The sequence below is a fragment of the Cupressus sempervirens genome, chromosome 8, assembly GCF_028749045.1.
Source record: "Cupressus sempervirens isolate cs-2001-9-10 chromosome 8, ASM2874904v1, whole genome shotgun sequence".
NCBI classification, from domain to species: domain Eukaryota; kingdom Viridiplantae; phylum Streptophyta; class Pinopsida; order Cupressales; family Cupressaceae; genus Cupressus; species Cupressus sempervirens.
This window is the reverse complement of record NC_143125.1, coordinates 682,440,673-682,453,320: the sequence shown is the minus strand read 5'-3', so window position 1 is coordinate 682,453,320 and position 12,648 is coordinate 682,440,673.

The window sequence follows — 12,648 nt, the reverse complement described above, 5'->3', positions numbered from 1 at the left end:
TTTACTGTTTGTTATTGCTTTCCAGTTCCTTGTGTGAAGCTGAGGTGTATGTATTGAGATACCTAACTTAACCATTTTTGAGTCATCGATCAGTTATATTTGATAACCATTTTTGAGTCTCGATTAGTTATACTTGGATTACCTTCTAGTCGCTTTGAGAGGACTGAAGGGTTTGTTTTGATCTTGATGATGTCATGTTGTGACATGTTTTGACTTGACCATTTTGGAGTCTTCGATCAGTATTGTGATTTATTATCGGGATACTTTCTGGTTGCTCATTGGAGAACCATTGGATATTGTGATTTATCATTGATACCTTCAGTTGCTGATAGAGAATTGTTGTGATCATATGATTATTATTTGATGCTTATCAGTTGCTCATGAAGAACTGATGTAATTATTGTGGCTTATCTTTTATGATGTTTTTTCAGTTGCTTGTATAGGACTGAGGTGATTTTATTATGATTCTTTGATTTGTGATTTCATGAGCCTAGGGTAGGTTATCTATGTGTAGTGTCGGGAAGTGGCTTGTAATGGGGATCGGGGCCCTAAGAGGCTGCCTGGAGTAACCCATTGTAAGTTGTTTTAACAAGTGAAAACATCTCACCTAAATACTGACTTAAATGAACCTAATAAGATAATTGTATGTTCTCTCCCATGCCATGAGTACTAGTACAGGCTAGGATGGGGTAGAGAGAATGCTTGGTTACAACCTTGCATTTCACAGTATGCCTTGTCAGTACGAGAGGATACTAGTGGCCGCAGGAATCACTAGGGACCCGGGATTCCTAAGGGATTGCTCGGGTAACTTCTACGTGACTTTTGTGATGACACTTTCCCGCTTGCATAGCAGGTTTCCTACGTGTCTTTGTGGTGCCTCTGGGTCTAGATGTCTTTCTATGTTGGAACCTTTGAGTTAGTATACTTTTAGGATTTCCTAGACTTAGAGAGTACTTGTGTTTTGTGTTTGATACCTTGTTTGCGACTTGAGACTACCTCCTCAGCGCGGTGGGAGTGGACCATTTAGGTTCCACGCGGTCGGGTGGTAGTGCTTTTTACTCTTACCATTGAGATCCATCCGTGGTCACCGTGGCTGGAGCTTTCTTGGTTGGCATTTACCTTCACTATGTTCTTGGATTATTATGATGGATGGTTAGATGTTATGATAGATGTTTTATCATTATGGATGTATGGATGTATCAGGTATGTTATTAGTTTCATTTATTTTACTGTACTTTGTATCATGGATTTGAGGATGATGTATCTTTATCTTTACATATGTATATTCTTTTAAGCCTTTCATACCCTGTGACATGTACAGTGGATGATTGAGCATTCCGAATTAATTTGCCAAGAGGCATTCAAAGAAAATGTATATTATGGACATTGGACTTTCTGATTATTCTTTCATATGAATGTGGTAGTTGTTAGACTTAGAATTAATTAAATTTAAATGTGACTCAACGTCTTGGGATCCTTAAGGAATGTAACTTGTGATGTATGTTTGTTGATGATTACATGTTATTGCTTCCGCTACTATGTGTTTGATGTGTATGTTATACATTCTTACTTTTTAAAAAAAAAAAAAAAATGTTTAGCAAACTTAGTGAAACTCTAGGTTAATTCTTTTGGATCCCTTGGCGGGGCGTTACAAACCTTTAAATTTATTAATCTATTTATGTTATTAGCTCTTGAATAATCAATATAACAAAAAAATATTTATCTGTGTTCCACAGGGACATGTCCCCTATGGTTTTGGGGTCGTACCCATACTGGGGACGAAACAAGGATGCGGGGACAGATTTTGGCCATCCCCTGAGTCGTCCCCTTTTTGGAAAATTCAAAAAGGTCTCTGAAATGGCCATTTTTTTATAGGAAAATTGGGGATAGCCAACAGTACTGCAAATAGTATTGCCATCCCCTATCTATTTTCCAAAACTATTGGTCATCCCCTTTTTTTGGCCAATCTGGTAAAGGTAAAACACCACCAAAAAAACATTTTTTTGTAATTTTTTTTGTCTATGCAACCCCTAGTCATCTTAAAGACATAATAAAAATTTGCAACCCATATATGGCCTATTAAAACGCTAACTCTTCTAATCATTTTTAGATTTGACATACTTGTTAAGTGGAAGGAAAAAACATAAGAGTAGTAGCAAGAATGATTGCTTTTAGTGAGGAAAGATTGCATTTACTATTTACTAACTATTTTAGTTGGACTTTTCTTTATTTCATTTTGATTTTAGCATGTTACTTGGAGCCTTTAGGCATTTTGATTTTTTCTATATATGTATGTGATATTGACATATTGTTATAATGGAAGTATTTAGTATTTGCCATTTGATTAAATTCCATGTATTGATCTTTTAAAAATTTTATGGTGAATGTTTTATCAATGTTATGATATGCATATTTGAACTCTATCTCTATATATATAAAAAATCCCCTATGCTTTTAATCATTGTCCCCTAAGGTCCTGCCCCCTAAATTTTGGCTTCAACCCGTACCCGTATCAAAAACACATTCCTGTCCCCTAAAACATCCCCATCCTAAAAACTCTATGGAGCATAGATATTTATTAATAGAAACTAACCCCCTAAATGCATTAGCTATCCACTCAGTATCATTAACAACCACTAACCTAATTCTAACTACTCCTTAGCACCTATTCCTACCCCTTCCAAGGTCACTTGCCCACACTCCCCAAGTCATGATGCATTCCCCAAGTGGGAGCGCACTGCCCAAGGTCTATCAAAATTGGGTAGCATTCCTCCTCCAAAGGTACATTGTATAATGGCTGGGTAATGATAGATGAGTGGGGTAAATTTAGTTTGAAAAAGTTTGGGTTTTTAAAAAAAAAAAATCCCCACATGCTTCCTTCATTTAAGTAAATATGCTAGTGAATTACTTTTTGCATAAGGATTATGTGTGTTTACTAAAGCATGAGGAGAGGGTAACATTAGAAAGGAACAAGTGCAAGTGGGTGATGTTTTGTGGTTATCAAGTAGGTGGTATGTTAAGAACATACTATGTGGTGATGATGTGTGTTTAAATTATGGTGGTGTGTTCACAAGGCCTAGTAGACTAGTGATCATTCTTGCTGAGGAGGTAAGGTGGGGTGGGGTCCATGAGGTGTCCCATCCCCCCCCCCCCCCTCAACTTGTTTATATATTATTATATGTAACTACCTTATAAGTAGATTTTAAGAAAGGGTTTAGAGGAAATGAGTTATAGGACAAGGGTTAAGGGTTGTTAAGTGATTTTATTTATTTTTATTTTTCTAAAGGAAAATAAAACAATAGTTAAATTTATATTACCAATATTGGATTTTACAACATTTTACTTATCTCATTTCAATTCCATTTTCAACATGAATGCACAACACAATCATTGGAGAAGTCTCTAAAAAATGACATCGAGAACACCTACAATGCTTCACTTCCAATGTGGCTTCTTTACGAGGCCCATCCAAAATCTACAAAATATAAAAGCATTAACCATGGAGTGCTCACCTCCCATCCTAGGCTTCAAAATGTCACCCACGAAGCTAGGAGAACCAATAATCAACTGAGTGACATTCAAAAACCAATAATAATGACACATCTCAACATATAATTCTCATCCAAGGTATGCACAACAGGTTTCATAATGAACCTATGAATAGGGAGAAGGTGAATTTTTTCAAGTAGGAGATGTCAATAAAGAATACAAATCACATGCCTCTTCTAAGGCTACCAAATCACATAAATTTCCATTTCTTTATTTCCTTATTTCCCCAAAATAAAATTAGTTTTATAATGAAAAGAAAGGTCCCATAAAACCTCATTTCATCTCTCTTCTCATCATGTGAAGAGACTTTGCACTAACTTGGAGTCCAAATAATCCATCCTCCCATAGATAACCACTTCTACCCTATCCTAGGGTGAGTAATGCCAACACACCTCCCATAATACCCTCCCCTCACATGATACAAACACACCATGATACAATATACAAGAATTTCACACATGCAAGTAATGAACAAAAGAACATAACCATGGCAATGGAGAACCTACCTAGAGTCCAACTAAGCTTTCCTCCCATACATGGCCACTTTTGTCCTATCTGAGCATGAGTAATGCCAACACACCCTTCACAATTTCCCCAACAAGGTAAAGAGATAAAACACATGAAATGAATAAAATAAAAACCCACAGTACTGATCCCTCACATGATACAAATACAACATGCTATAATATGCAAGAATTTCACATATAGAATCAATGAACAAAAGAACATAACTATGGCAATGGAGAACCTACCTTTACAAAGGTTATGGAAAATGAATTTTGAGATGAACTAAATCTTCCTTCCTTGCAATTCCAAACTTGACTTCTGTAAATGTAGAGAATGGGTGAACAACCTTCAAATCTTCCAAGGGACTCTAAATAGCCTCTAAACTTATCTACCCAGAATAGCAATAACTAAAAACTTGACTTTAAGCCTCCTATGGTCTTCCCACTTTCCCCTGTCATAAAGATAACCTTTTAGAAAGAGTGAAAACTTAGGTAACCTCATGGAGATTATCCATTTTTGAAACAAAATGAAATTGGGATATTTTAGGGGTCATAAATATTGGTAGGAAGTTCTAGAAGGGTGGAAAATGTTCCTAACCCACACACATACCACTTGGACACTTGAATAACATTAAATCTGGCTTCTAAGATCAATTTATGACCTATACAGGTGGCTTGAAATAGTTAATCATCAAAAAGACTAAGGATGTGACATTTCCACTAAAACCTAATTAAGGGGAACTAGTTTAAGTTACTAACTAATCTGTCTTAGATTAACGAGTTACTCTTCTAACCCTAAATTGTCATGTCAACACAAAGATGAATATAATGAGTGTCAAGTGACATCATAAGATTTACTTTTACATAACATTTGACATGTCACAAAATATAAAATGATACACATACATTCAGATTATGATACAAATTAAACACTAGACAACAAGGTTCAAATCGCTATATTGGATTCAACTTTAGTCTTATAGTTTGCACATAAAATTAATTACTAGTTCCCTGATTAATTCCATAGTTAATTATCATGCACACTCAATTTGAATATCAGTAGTTTGATTACATCACATTCATATGTTTAAACTATATTTGCATAATCACATTGATCAAAATATTAAAACTTTCATTTAAATAACCTTTCTCATTTATGTACACCTATTTAATCATCATTAATCTCATAATTAAATCATCATAACATATTCATCAGTTCAAATTAAAATACTAAAATAATCATCATAATGCATGTGTACCCAAAACATCATAAACATCATAATAAAGCATATTGAACTATCTAAATGCATGTATCCTAATCATCAAGGTAGCATAATTAACATCATCATCATAAGGTGAAACACCTCATATCATCATTAGTACAAATCAATGTTTAACCAATCGAACAATGTAGTAAGTCTCAAATCATGGAGTATCAAAACATGAATGTATCAACTGATCTCAATTTCCATTAGGACACTTAAACCATAAAAATTTAATTCATATCCATCATCATAATTATTATACATAAGATAGCCTCAATTTATCATGATGTCGTCTACATGGTTTCTAGAAAGAACAACAACATTTCTCCATACCATTTCTTTGTCGTATTCATATATCCATTCAAATATCCTATAAAGGATTTAATAGAGAAATTCATATTTAAATAAGTATGTATGAGGAGGGGTCTTACATCCTCCCCCACTAGCCTTTGATGGAGGAAGTCATACAACTAAAATGTTTGTCCCATGCTAGATCTTGTGTAGACTTATACCAAAATTTACTCCTACAAAAAGAATGGTTAATAATTCACATACATACTCGGGGATGATAACATAATTACCTAATTATCCTTACTAAAAGAAAGTTCAACCCATACTCCAACATGAGTATATTTCCTAGGATCACATATATAGCATTCTAAATTGGTATAAATATACTTATATAGTATCTCATAATAATAATAATGCCATAAGGTGCTCTAAATTCCACATACTCACTCATCAAGGTAATCATTGTATGAGACTCCCTCAAATGAGGTTTCTTATTATGCAACTTGGATCTGTACTTAGGGTTAAATCACTTTTACTCTAGAGTTCCATTGCATACTGCATCTTTGGTAGGACACCAAATAAGTCCATCACTACACATGCACCTTTTGCATCTGAAAGTCCATTAGGTTAACTCATAACCTTAACTAGTTTTATTTTGGGGTTCAATCAATTACTCATAATAGCCAATAGATATCCATTGTTCCTATTCTAGAAGTCTTAGGAGAGGGTGGGGCACAAATACCTTCACTAAGAACTCCATACCCTAAAGCTATACCTCCACTTGATTATTAGGAATCCCTTTGGTAGGCCTATCATATGTCACTTTAAAACAAAATTCATAAGAAGGTGCCCTAAAATAATAATATCATAAATCAAAGATGAAATATTCAATGCAAAAGTATGAAACAAAAGAAATAAAGAATGACTACAATAGTAAACTTTTAATCAAGAAATGAAGACATGTCCTAGAGGTAAAATATAACCATCAACAATAAATTTGATGTAACCCAATCTTTTCAAAGAATAATTCAGAAATTGACACAAGATAGATATTTTAGAATACCATAACTCTTCATTAAAACTTATACAACTCTACTATACCGCTACGATGAAAACAAACACCTACTTATTACAATTCCAAAAATGACCATATTTGGTAGATTTTCAAGAAAAATAGATTTTTCCACTTTTGCAATTTTTAAAACTCATCCTACAAATCCTGATTTTTCCCAAGAAAAGTCCCCAACTAAGGAAAGAAAAATTGCTAACTAATCAATGAAATCAAAAAATATAATTTTAAATTTATTACAAAAACAACTTTCTAAAAATTGGAAAAAATACAAGAAGCCAAATTTGGAGATCAAGATGAGATTTTAGGCTCTCAAAAAAAGTTGAAACAGGCACCTATCAAGCTAAGCTCAATCAAAAATCCAAATAACTCCTTCTAATGTGACTACCTCTAAGATTTTAGCCAAAACCCACATTTGAGTCAAAAGTTACGACCCTCGAAAGTAAATATCAACCAAAACCCACATTTGAGTCAATAGCCTTGACACATGGATGTCCCTACATCATTCTCCCCTGCATGAAAAGAATGTAGCTCCTGCAAGTTCTAGTCCTCAAACTGCTTCCATTTAGGCTCATCTAGCTTCAACAAATCCTATTCTATAATTCAGGTGTTATCTATCAATGCCAACCCTTCCCACTGCACGAGATATCTATTGTAGTCACCTTGGCGAGTCTAAACAATCTTCTTGTCTAGAATCTATGCAACCTTTTCTCTTTTTTTTATGGGTATGGCATGTGTCCAGTCTACCACATCCTTCTTTTACACAGATGTATCATTACCATGGAAAGTATAAAAATTAAAAATATTAAACACAGGAGATATATCAAGGCCAATGGGGAGCTCTATCTAATAAGCATTATCATTAATCTTCTTCAAAATATTGCAGGGACCAATTTTCTTATATTTTAATTTATGATATGTCTTAGTAGGAAACCTCGCATTTCTAAGATAAATCATCACTAGATCCACTACAATAAAAACTTGATACCTTTGAGTAGCATCTATAGAAGCTTTGTACCGCTCATTTTTGTCCTACAACTTTTATCGTACATCTTCTTGCAACTAGTAGAGCTACTTTGCAAAGGCTTCTCCATCATCACTAATTTTTACACCCAAGTAAAGTTGCACCAAATCAAAAACACCCTAAGGGTTACATTCATAAATAACTTAAAATGGTGACTTACTAGTTGACTTATTCACTAAGTTGTTATAAGAAAATTTTGCTTGAGGCAATGCCAAATCCCATTGTTTAGGCTTCTCTCCAACAATACATCACAATAGATTACCCAAACTATGATTGACAACTTTCTTTTGTCCATCAGTTTGTGGATGGTAAGCACTATTGAACTATAATTTTGCTCCCATTTTCTTCCATAAGGTCCTCCAAAAATGACTCAAGAACTTAGTATCTCAATCAGAGGTGATCATTTTTGGAACCCCATGCAACCTAACTATTTTAGAAAAGAATAACTTGGCCACCCTAGTAACATCACTAGTTTTCTTACAAGCAATGAAATGAACCATTTTTGAGAATCTCTCCACAACTATAGATATAGAGTCATTACCTCACTGTGTATGTGGCAATCCCAATACAAAAGTTATACTCAGGTCTATCCATAGTCCTACTAGTACTAGTAATGGCATGTACAATCTAGTGTTCTGGGAGTGCCCTTTGGATACTTGACAAATTTGACACCTCTCCACAAACCTAGTGATATCTCGCTTCATCTTTGGTCAATAGTACTTATCTACCACTAAAGCTATTCTTTTATCCTTTCCAAAATACTCAACCATACCACTACTATGAATTTATCAAATAATATTTTCCCACATTGAGCCTACAGGAACATACAACTACTTCCCCTTGAATAAATAACCATCTTGCATTAGATACTCACCTTGAATAGTGTTTTTGTGCCCAAGTACTAGATTCTTCATCTGATCAACAACTTCCCAAAAGTCACTATCAGATTCATACAAGCCTTTGATTGCATTGAAGCCAATTGCCTTTGTTTCCATGATGGTCAGAAGAATAACTCACCTACTCAAGGCATCTGCAACTTCATTCTATTTCCCTGATTTATGCTTCAGAACAAAGGTAAACCCCTATAGGAAAGAGACCCACTTTGCATGTCTAGTGCTCAATTTATTTTGTGTTTTCAAGTATTTTAGAGCAATATGGTCTATAAACAACACAAATTCTTTTGCTACTAGATAATGCTTCTAGTGCCTCAAAGCTTGCACAATTGCATGGAATTCTTTATCATATATAGAATTTTTCTTTTTCACATCATTCAATTTTTTACTAAAAAAGACAATGGACTTACCTTCTTGGCTGAGTACAGCACCAATGCCCACATGTGAGGCATCACAGTCCACTTCAAACACTTTGTCAAAATTTGGTAGTGCTAGTATTGGAGCTTTAGTGACCTTCTTCTTTAGGTATTGGAAACTCTCTTCAACCTCTTTGGTCCATGAAAACTCTTGACCCTTAGTGCATTCTGTCACAGGTGCTACAATGTTGCTGAAATTATGAATGAAATTTCTGTAGAAAGTAGCCAAGCCATAAAAAATTCTCACCTCGGTGATACTATATGGACTATGCCATTCAAGAATGGCTTGAACTTTCTCTAGATCCATCTTGACACCATCTGTAGAAATGAAAAATCCTAGAAAAGCCAAGCTTTCTTGCATGAACCTACATTTCTTCAAATTAGCATAGAGCTTTTCTATTCTCAATACCCCCAATATGATCCTCAAGTGTTGTAGATGTTCTTCCCTTCCCTTCTTAAAAATGAGTATATCATCAAAATAAACTACTACAAACTTACCAATGTAGGGACACAACACAATATTCATGAGTCTCATAAAAGTACTAGGTGTGTTGGATAAACCAAAAGGCATAACCTTTCATTCACACAAACCATCCCTAGTTTTGAAATCTATTTTCTACTCATCCCGCTCTCAGATGTGGATCTGATGGGACCCACTTTGTAGATCAATCTTAGGAAAACAATACTTGATGATTATCATATTGATGGCTCGACTATCTATACACATCCTCTACGTTCCATATTTCTTTAGAGTTAATAATGTTGGGATAGCATAGGGGCTCATGCTTTCTTATACTAAGCCCTTTTGTATGAGCTTAGTCACCTATTTGTCCAGTTCTTCATGTTATGTCAGACTCATTCTATGTTGTTTGATTGGGGAGACTTGCTCTTCGAATAAGATCAATATGATGTTGGATATCTCATTTTGGGGGAAGTCCATTAGGTAGCTCCTCTAGAATAGCATCTAAATATTCTCCCAACAATATAGCTACTTCTAGTGGTATAATCAAGTCTTCCTCTTTCCCCTTTTGTACTACCAATGCATAACAACACCTTGTCACTTTCATCTCCATGACAAGTTCCTTTTTAGACACCATAATTTAAGATTTTCCATCACCCTTGATAGGTAATAATACTACCTTAGATCCATCCTTCCAGAAGGTGTAAGTATTCTTTTCCCCATTATGAATAACCTTTCTATCATACTGCTAGGGATGACCCAAGAGGACATGGCATGCATCCAGCAAAATCACATCACACCATACCTCATCCTTGTAGACCTTCCCTATGGAAAATTTAACAAGGCACCTCTTATCTATTGTGACTTCACTTTCCTTTTTAAACCATGCAATCCAATAAGGACAAGGGCTCTTTTCACACTAGAGATTTAGTTTATCCAAAATTTCTTTAGAAACCATATTCTCACAACTACCTCCATCAACAATTATTTGACATACCTCTCCCCCTGAGGTACACTTTGTCTGAAATATGTTGGTTCTAAGCCATGAATCATCAATGCCTTTCTCCTCTACATCCTCCTTGGCTAGAATAATCATTTTCCTTCTCATCATGAGACTTTCTCCCATATTTGGAGATACTTCTTGTTCAGATTCATTGTTAGCCTGGGCTAGGTTTACTCTGGATGGCCCTCCTTGATTTCTATCCTACATGTTGAAATTGGAACACTCAAAAGTCCTATGGCCTTCTTCTCCACACCTAAAACAAGTGAGAGGCCTTCTTTGGTTTCCCTAGCCTCTTCTACTTTTGTAGCCTTGACCTCATTGAAACTCCCTTCCTCTTTTTTGATTTGGAGGATCTTGCTTAGTGTCTATATTTTTTTCAAAACCTTGAAAACTCTCTCCTCGACCATTATTAGAACCTCCTTGAAATGGAGTTGAGGTACCCCTTTGACCACCTTTATTCCTCTAGTTATATTGCCTATTTTTCTTTTCTTTAGCCTTCAGAGCTAATTGGTAGGCTTCCTCCACACTATTAACATGATGCATGATCAATTCATCTTGAATAGAGAATTTTAGGCCATTCACATATCTAGTAGCCATCTCCTCATTATTTTCTTGATGCTCTATGTGGATGGATAACTTGTAGAACTCATTTGTATAATCTTGCATTGAAGACAAGTTTTGCTTCAAATTCTGGAATCTATGAAAGAGGGTTTGTGAATAATCCATGGGTAAGAATTTTTCTCTCAGCTTTTTCTTCATCTTGACCCTTCTCCTTGTCATTTCTAAATCATTCCTTTTGGAGGTGATCCCACCATATCATTACATGCCCTTTTAGTTTTGTGCATGAAAACTTCATCTTCTTTTCTTTTGTCATAGGCTTCAATTCAAAAATTTTCCCATCTTTTTCAACCAATCTATTAGTTCTTCTGGCTTATGACTACCAGCATAAAATGAAATGTCAATCTTTATTGCTTCACTCCTTCCTTCTAAAGCCTTGAGAACTCTATCTTCATAGCTCAGTTCTCCCAGTCTTTCATCTACATTTTCTTCCTCTTCATCAAATTCATTTCGTCTTTGTATTCCTTGATTATCTAGTCGCTCATTGAGTCATTCAATCTCCCTCTACATATCTAGCACCAATCTTTGCATCAGTGTGATGCCTCCTCTTCCTCTTCCTCTTCCTCTCCTAACCTTCTTACTACTCTAATACCAAATGTTATAACCCAATCTAGTCAAAGAATAATTCAAAAATGGACACAAGATAGATGTTTCAGAATACTATAACTATTCATTAAAACTTATGCAGTTCTACTCTACCTCTAAAATGAAAGCAAACACCTAGTTATTACAATTCTGAAAATTACCATATCTAGTAGATTTTTAGGAAAAATAGATTTTTTCATTTTTGGTAATTTTTAAAACTCGTCCTACAAATCCAAATTTTTCCCAAGAAAAGCCCCCAACTAAGACAAGACAAATTGCCAACTAATCATTGAAATCAAAAATAAGATTTCGGACTTATTACAAAAATAACTTTTAAAAAAAATTAGAAAAACATAAAAAGCTAAATTTGGAGGTCCAGACAAGATTTTAGGTTCCCCAAAAAATGTTGAAATGGCCACCTAGTGAGCTAAGCTCTATTGGAAATCCAAATAAATCCTTCTAATGCGACTACCTATAAAATTTCAGCCAAAACCCACATCCAAGTCAAAAGTTATGGAATTGGAAGTAATTCTCGACCAAAACCCACATCTAAGTCAATAGCCTTGACCCTCAGATGCCTCTACATCAAAATTTGACTTAACAACCCTACATCACACTGTTGGAAAGAAGAAAAGAATATTAAAATACTAAAATTTGAAATCAAGAAAATAAGGAAATAAATCCAACTACTTACAAAATTTTCATTATTGACATAATGCGGTTGTACTAGGGTCACTGAGGGAAAGGAGAAATCTTAAGTCTTTGAAATATATTGTAGGGATCTTGCATTGAAATTAAATGGTAGTCTAAAGACCATATTTCTCAAATTGTGATTGATCCCACATACTAAGTACATAGCTATCTTTATTGACATTGCCCTACAATTAGGCTTTATTGTACCAAAGTGTTTGTCCATATTAAAACCCACACAATAGTGAAAATGCAAGGATACTAAAAATGTGTTTCATT